Source organism: Populus trichocarpa, chromosome 18 (assembly GCF_000002775.5).
Source record: "Populus trichocarpa isolate Nisqually-1 chromosome 18, P.trichocarpa_v4.1, whole genome shotgun sequence".
In the NCBI taxonomy this organism is placed as follows: Eukaryota; Viridiplantae; Streptophyta; class Magnoliopsida; order Malpighiales; family Salicaceae; genus Populus; species Populus trichocarpa.
In genome coordinates, this window is record NC_037302.2 from 11,969,487 (window position 1) to 11,978,554 (window position 9,068).

Sequence of the window (9,068 nt, forward strand, 5' to 3'; positions counted from 1 at the left end):
ATCTATACGACATCTTCATGTTTTCATTCGGAATTTTCCAAATAACACATCAATTCCATTTACTGTGCGGAGGACAGAAACTTTTGATGGAGAGAACAACATCAACATGTGGGATCGAAAACCATCTTCTCTTGCTATGACTTTTCTTTCTTCCTGTGTTTACCATACCTTTGGCACCATTTTGGTAACATATTATGGACTGCAAATCTGTGCTGTATATATGATGCCCTATCTCGAGCCTATCCCTTCTCTGAAGAAAAAACGTGTTGGGTTGTTTATCAAACCCTAATGAGTTTCTACGGATCTCAACAGCTAGTAATGATGCCACCCAATTCTTCGTGTGTTCTGATTCACGTTTCAACATCTTGTAGATATTTCAATCATGGCCTTGGCCAGTAGTTTCCAGGGATCATGTTTCGTCTTTCAATGGTTATGGTTAGTATGATGCCACGTTGGGGTGCCTTTCCAGCGCCCGTGAAGCTGCCGCCCAAGCAATTGAGTCCCAGCAATATTCATGAATTCTTTCTTCTGTTTTTTCCAATCGTATCTCAGATTCTCAATAATAATTAAATGCAGTTAATAATGGACTGCTCGGTTATTTATTTGAAAATAAAATACTTCAAAGATCTTTCCAAGTTTATGACATAAAACACAATAGACATTCTTCTTTACATACAAGTTTATGTTAAAATATATGCATAGACTTCTTTGTCTTCATTTCAAGAATCTAAACTGTTGGAATAAAAAAGCTACTCTACCAGCAACAGTGTCCTTTCATTTTCAGCTTCGGGCGGCAGAGAGAGTGGTTGCTGCAAATAATTGCACAATAATACCTAATTTAAATCATGCAGGCCGTGGTCGTCGTACAGTGAATGCTATCTTATGCATACACGTTTGCACACCACAACTCTTAACAAACCCCCATGGGCTTCACTCAACAGCATTGTTGAATTATACATTAAAACGAAGAAGCATGTTGGTATGTATTTGAATTTTTGGTTTGATTTTGTGTTTAAAATTGTATTTGAATGTATTTTAAAAGTTTATCTGATTTGAAAATTTTCAAATTAATATGTTTTTTTAATGTTATTTGATTATTTTAATATATTAATGTAAAAAAAATAATTTTAATACATTTTAAAATAAAAAATACTTTTAAAAAAATCCATACATTATCAAACACACATTCTAGAAAAACCATACTCTCAACAACTGGTCCCAGAGGGAAAATATCGGAAAACTGCTGGTCATAGCTACTGAATTCCTAGCTAATAGTGATCCCTCACAACTCTGAATTTATGTGTGGATAAGAATAAAAGAAATAAGAAGTATAAAATAATTTTAAATCAATTAAGGCTAGTAATAACATTATTTCTAATAAAATAAATGTAACTAAGAAATTAATATTTTTTATTACTTTCATGATTAAATAGAAATTAATATCAACTAGTTCTTATATTTTATTTTATCCTAAAATGTTTAATTTGCATTTTATTCTCAATTGTACAAAAAAAATCCATTTCTTTTTTATCCACTTTTAGATTGTTTAGGCAAATATTAAAGATTAGTTGGGAGATCTGCATGTTGTAAAATTTTAATATTTAAAAAACATAAGTTAACCGATACAAATTAATGGGTCACAAAATATATGAAAATTATATTGAGTTATAATTGGAGCTAGGATAGTCCACTTCACATTATTCGTACGTATAAAATATACTTCTTGCGACTTTTCCTAATATTTGAATGATAACTTAAATTACTATTAGAATGAAATGTAATGTGATCTTAATAATTGAATTAACACTTACTTAAAATGTTATTATGTATTCCCTATTATTTTTTTACTATCTTTTACACATACATTATTCAAGTACATATTTAATATTTTCTATGAAATAATAATCTTTAAAATTTTGTATGATTTTTTTATAATCATAATTTAAATTTAAGTAATTTCCATGTCATGTCATTAGAAGAAATTCTCTGTTTTTCTAAAAAACAAAAGCTGAAAAAATATAAAATAAGAAAGAAATTTTTTTAATGCACTTAATGTAAAATATTTTCAATTTAAAAAATATATTGTCATTTTTATTAAAAAATAAAAAGGGTTTGAGTATATGATGATAACGAATATTATCAAATATAAAAGTAAAAAAGCATAATAAATTAAAATATAAAATATTTTTATATTTTTTATTATCTGTAATTGAAAACTCTTTAAAAGTTCCCAAAACAAATCAAATATAAAATTAAAAACATGATAAATTATAATATAAAATATTTTTATATTTTGTTATATGTAGAATTGAAAACTCTTTAATAGTTTCCAAAATAAATAAAACTCGTTAAAACATTAGATGTTAGATAAAAGTTTTGCTTAGTAAATATTCTACTAACTTTTAATTAATACTATAATATAAGTATCATAGTTTTTAATCAGTCATAATATTAATAAAGATAGAGTTTTTTTTGTCAAAAAGAGTAAACTTGTTTCATTTAATGGAGTCAAAATCAACGAAAGGCAAAAAAACAATGGTCTCCTATAAAAAATAATTAATATCCAATTTAACAATTTACTATGTTTTGATCTAAGTTTATTAGTTTTAGTGTTAATTATTATGGGATGAATAGAAATTAAATACATAGACATGAGTACTAAAACAACCCAATGAATTTCTCAAAGGGGTCTTATTTTATATTACTAGTGATTTTAGAAAGAAATAATAAAATATTGATGATAACATAAGACAATTACGTCGAAAGATCCTTATTTAAAAAATTAATAAGTTTATTTAATAATCTGATATAAATTTTCAATGTTATTTTATTATTTTTTAGAACTCCATAGAACCGAACTTCCATGTTATAGCACAGTACCGTGTACCTAGCAATTATAAACCAGGAAGAGACGTACTGTAAATTTCAGTCTACAGTTCAGCACTGGAGATGGAGCCATGATGCTTGCAGATAAATCCACAAGGAAAAGGCCATGAAAGAAAATAGCAATTGAACGAACATTCAGGAGGATAATCCACTGTAGTTGACCTAATGGAGAGGGAATTAAGTAATTCGCTTACTGAAACTGACAAGACACAGATTTAACTCTTGATGTGCATCGCCTTGCATGCACTTATAATCATGTAATGATAATTCACAATGCAATCCTGTCAACAAAAAGTAACAATGTCTTAGTTCAATCGCTATACAGACAGCACAGATTAGGAAAAACAAAAACAGTGTTTAGATTTCTATCATTGTTATCCTGAAATGTTGCCTCTGCACCATCTCTAATACCTAACCCTTGGTTCATTTTGCATCAAGTCTACAGCCAGTGGTACACAATTATGTAGGCCTGTAAGCGCTAGGTATAATCAGATCAAATGGCATTTCAACTTTCCAAGACACATGTTGCTGGCCCCAGTATAATGAACACTTTGTGCCGTCTAATCTACTTAACTGTCACTGGTAGTTTAAGTTCTCAGAATTGTTCTAGTGATTTCCAATACAAACTTCCTTTCTCCATCAACAGAATGACATATTAACTGTTTGTCATGTTAAGTTGAGCAAACTGGACCTGAGATTTTGAAGGTCGAGACACTTGCAACTATGAAAACATCTACGGATCAAACTCGAGCTCAACAAACTAAGAGTGTTATATGATAGAATTAAGTGCTCATTTCCGACAAGTTGATGAAAACAAACCGAATCTTAAAACATAGTTCACGCTCTGCACACTCGACGCATACATAGAAATCATACTTACCCCTTTTGTCATTGCGTTATAAACGGGTAGGTGGATAAATTTTGAATTTTTTTTTGTTTAAAATTAATTTTTTTATGTTTTTGAATTATTTTAATATTCTAGTATCAAAAATAACTTTTTAAAAATTAAAAAAATATATATTATTTTGATATATTTTCAAGGAAAAACACATGAAAAACAACCACTATTATTCTCATACACCCTAAAGATTCAGTCAAGAAGAAGCTTCCGTAGCTGCGCATCATGCGTTCCCTTCCCTGGACAGAATAAACCAAGTCTGAAACTAAAAGCACAACGGAAAACAAACAATATCCCTTGACATAGAACAAATTAAGCAACTCCGCGCCATTATATCAATTTTACAGACAACATGATCAGAAAGTTGTTTCTCAGTAGAGAATTGTGAGTTCTGCAAGTTTTCTGCTGTAGAAAAATCAACGTTAAATGCAAGAAACAATATGTCGACTAGCCTTGGCCATATATTATGATGTTAAATGCGCTGTATTCTTTTGCCAATAACTTCGAGAAACAATGTATATGCTTGCATCCCACCAGATAGTTTCATGTGCATAACCTCTTACAATTGAATTTCAGTCCCGCCCACGTTATTCTAAAAAAATCACACATATAAGCCCTATATAATTGGATAGTGTTGAAAATCAGTTCTTTAAGATCCAATTATCCTCATTTTTTCTAAATCAGAGGGAGCAGAGGCTGAAACCCAGATAAATAACAAGAAAAATGCACGTACGTGGCATAAGAAAGTAACCGACAGAGAAGAGCGGCAACTTTGGTAGACCATGTGCTTCACTGTTTCCTTGTGCACGAACTTCTGCTGGCCAGAAATGCATTTCTCAGGAAGCTCAGAGAATTGGTCTTCTACTGTTACATTTGATGTCTCAACAGTTGATTGATTATCCTTCGTGGTTAATTTCCTGGTTGGAACTTCCATAGTAATTTTTTTTTAACGTACTTGGCTGTCCTGAAATTAAAACAACCTCAGAAATGACATGATAAATCATAAGGCTCAGAAGTTTCAGTACAATCCTTCACAGCATCAATGATTTCTATGCTCCAAAGTGAAGGGATAAAAGAAGAAAAATAAATAAATGCATAAAGTAAGAAACAAGTATGAAGCCAAACAAAACCTGGTCCATGCAGCAAGAAAATCAAACCGAATCCATGGTTAAAACAAAACTGAAGTATCTTTCACTTGAAACCAAAGTTGCTTAAACTTCTATATAACTACCAACGCAAAAACCAGAACTGAACCATCACATTATGATAACTACAGGTTATTGAGTTAATGAAACATGTGCCGCCGCCACCCCCCCAAAAAAAAAAAAAATCATCTGACCTCCTTCCTCCTTAGGAAAGGAATTCTTTAATGGCTACCAAAAGTTATTCAAAGGATTTATAAACAAAAACCCAACGAATTTCAAACTCATAATTTCTAGGAAATAGCTTATCAAAAGCTATAATCTGATTCAGTCACTCCACAACTAACAGTAGCCAATAGTATAAGGAGCAAGCAATGGGTGCTATATTTTAAGTACTGATTCAAAAAAATAAAGCACAAGAACCAACGCTATGGAAACCCGTAGTACTTTATTTTTATTAATGCACTTTGAACCATCAAGTCTTTTCCAGAGCAGAAACAACAGAACAGATACAGAACCCATTTACATGAGCAGAGACAAACAAAGTCCGGCACATATAAACCTACACGGATAGTTCAGATGGTGAACAACAGGTTTAGCAACAGTGATGTCTTCCTGAGGCTGGGGATGCATTTTTCCCAACATACAAAGAATTTGTTGCCAGCCGTTTGAACTTCCCAACAGAAGTCAATGGCATTGCAGGTTTACTATCGGTTAGCAGCAGTATGAACAATGATTCAGCATTTAAGCTGCTCATGGATATAGATCACCTCTTAGGTTGTACAGTGGTTAAATAAGAGCAGAGCCCTGTCCCCTCAGAGACATCTGATAAAATTGGAATGATCTGAGTAAGTTCATACATCACTAACATGATCCATCTACTCTTACAGCTTTGTACTAATTATAGAGATAAAGCAGGCAAAAGAGGCTACATGATCACTGTTCAAGGGCGTTGTTATTTGAAGAACATAATGCAAAAACATGTGGAGTTACACTAGCAGATATAAAATGAAAGAAAACATGCAACAAACACCATAATGTTCCATGGTCTGGAAGCTGGAGTAACTTGAACCATACACTAGCATATATCTATTTGAGATATGAAATTAGAAACAAAAAAATGGGTTAAGCTTTTGCTTCAAATAATTCTGTGATAAAAGTGTCATTGTGAATCACAAACACTCTGGAACCACCTTGCATGTCCATATCAATTCTGTATCAGAATACCAATTTGAAGATGTTTGGAAGTCAATAGCTTCTCCAAAAGTGGAGGCTTTTCTATGATTAGCTGCAATTGAGAACCTTCAAACAAGGGAGCATCTAGGGCGCATTGGAGTTCTTGATTTTCCAGCAAGCCTCTGCTCTATTTGTGGTGAGTATCAGGAGACGGTGGCGCATCTTTTCCTTCACTACCAACAGGTCTTGCAGCTGTGGTCAAGATTTTTCAATTGGTGGGGATGCTCGTGGGTGATGTCTAGAACAGTGGATGGCCTATTTCAGCAGTGGAGTATGCATGCTCATGGGAAAATGCACAAGAAAATGTGGCTCTTGGTTCTAGATTCAACATTTTGGTCCATTTGGCTGCTAAGGAATGCCAAGGTTTTCAATGGAAAATCCATTGATTGGGATGATTTGTTCTCCTTAACTCTCCTTAGTGTTGTTAAATGAGCTAAGTTCTTGGACAAGCAATTTGCATATATAGGCTGTGATTTATTGAGAAGCTCAGATGGAATCAAAAAACGGGATAGCACTCTGAATACCTGGGAGATACTTTGATACCTCTCTTACATATACACGTTGGTACATCATGCATTCATTTGTTGATACTATTCCACCTTGTTATTCTTCCAATCAAATTTCTTAATAATAGGAAACGTCCAATACTTGTTCATTGATGCTAGAGCTAAAGAGAGCAGAATGCAAGCTATCGATTAGCCAATGCAAAATGGATTATAATCACAAAATTCAAAATATGTAAGGATTAAGGTGCTGCATAATGTTAACTCCCTAATTTTCAATGGTCAACTCCATTGATATAATAACTTTTGACAGATAAATAGCCTCTGCTAGCCAGCAATATGAATCTAAGAAGAATAGAAATTTGAAGGAAAGCCTTATCAGCCTAGAGCTGATGCATTAAAAAAACAAAAACAACTTATTTCCCAGAGGAACATCCAAACACTCCCAAGAGAAAATGAAATAAAAGAGAAGTTCAAACCTAATTATTTGAAAACTGAAACATCAAATAGACAAAGCTGGTAACATAAAAAGCCTATTGTTGCTCAAGCATCCTTCTAGAAAACTGAAACATCAAACAGGACTGGAACTGATATTACCTGTAGTAGAAGAAGAGCTGGTCTTTGAAGCAATATGTGGTGTCGAGATGAAAGGAGAAAACATGTAAGAATCAGATTTCATGTAGTCCACAATTTTCTCGAGGAACCTTTTCTTGTTTTTCTTAATGGGATTGCTCTTCTTTTGAACACCTAATTACACTCTCTTCTCCATCTCTACTTGATCCACTCGGAATTCTGAAAACAGAAACAAACATAGAATTCATCACTCTTTCAATTAGGCCAAATTACTTAATCAACTTTTCAAATTCTTAGGCTCCAATCCCACAAAAAACGTAAAGGAGAAGTCACCATGAACGTAAGGATGGCAAGTTGTAAGTACGAAGAGAAATAAAAGCATTTACCAAAGCAAAGAAGAAAAAATAACGGGGAAAAAAATCCTGTAAAAATCATCTAAAAATAAAGCACAAAAATAAATGCAGAATTGGACAAATCGTCAGAAATCAAATCACAGCTACAAACAAAAAGAAAACACAAGCTGATGCATCGATATCTATCATCTATGTATGGTAATATAATCAATTGAAGATTCTAAACAGAATAAAGAAAGAAGGACAGTACAGACAGAGAGATTTCACCTCAAAGCCAACGATTTTTTTGGGGAGGCTGGAAAGAGAAAGCAGTTAGTCTTGAAAGCCAAATATTGTTTTCTGGTTATCTTTGATGGGTTTGCTGACTTGTTCTTGTTTTGAACTCCTAACAACACTCTCTTCCAATACCTGTGTCACTGTGTGCGTGTGTGGTCTCAAAGGAAACACTTCGGAACAGAGAGCAGAGAAAGGGAGGCAAAATCAACTAACAAGGCTTTCCTTGCTTCTTTTGGCGGTTCGGATCGTTAAGAAATACGTGGCACGTAATGAGAGTAGCTGCCTTTCTCTGCGGATCTTAAGGATTTCAATATTTTAGATATTTTGTTCTTGTTTCAATATTGAAATGATCACTTTCTTTTTCTATCTCTTCAAAATCAACAACAATTTCTTACATATTTGAGTTTTTCTCACATCGGCACGTTTGTTAGTTATTTTATGTGTTTTTACAGTGACAACTTTTATTTTTTGTGATGGCAGAAATAAAAACAGCTCCTTGTTATTTTCTGTGACAGAGCAAGAAGAAGAAGAACCAAAAAACTACATAGAAACAGTAGAGAAAGTGTTTCCAAGCTGGTAATCCATTTTTTTCTTCACAAATTAATCCTTAACTCATAGTTATAATTTTACTAAATTCAAACATAGGGTGTTGCTGATTGATTAGTTTACTCTAGATTTTAGGCTTTTAGGTAGTTTAATTTAGATTTTATGTTCTAACACTAATGTTCATTCTTTCTACTTGTTAAGGCTAAATTAATGTAGTTATTGATTGTTTCAAGCTCAAGGTTCTCTACAGCTAATTTTTAGGATTTTCCCATACTTGTTATGGCCTTATTACATCTCTTTCTTAATAATAAATCTGCATTATTTCTTAACACTACTTCTTGAAATGCATTTCCAACAAAATCAATGACGAACCACCCATTTCATCATTAGGGATTGCTAAAGTGATGAAATAGTCCATCAGAAATTGAGCTTTTTATTGCCGATGCAATCAATGATGAAATAAAAAAATATTTAAAAATTTAAAAATATCTTCGGTAATTTTTGAAAGTAATAGAAGATGAATAATTACATATTTAAAAAAAAACAATTGACAATTACTAAGGATATATGTAATCCTTAACCTCTCGAATGGATACATTCATTTATACTGTATAAAACCTCCAACTTTTACCTCATATATACACTACATTAATAG

At 32.5% G+C, this 9,068-nt stretch overlaps 1 long non-coding RNA gene across 2 annotated transcripts; it reads right to left on the minus strand.

The window, feature by feature from the left end:
- Positions 1 to 2,850: 2,850 nt before the first annotated feature.
- On the minus strand, positions 2,851 to 8,421 carry LOC112324985 (uncharacterized). Of its 2 annotated transcripts, XR_002978989.2 has the most exons (4): positions 7,859 to 8,421; positions 7,263 to 7,457; positions 4,518 to 4,748; positions 2,851 to 3,167 (listed from the first exon to the last, which is right to left on the minus strand). It is a non-coding gene; the product is annotated as an uncharacterized LOC112324985 (long non-coding RNA). The 2 variants fall into 2 exon arrangements; XR_002978988.2 differs by lacking the exon at positions 2,851 to 3,167 and having other exon boundaries at positions 4,066 to 4,748; positions 7,859 to 8,381.
- Positions 8,422 to 9,068: the final 647 nt, after the last annotated feature.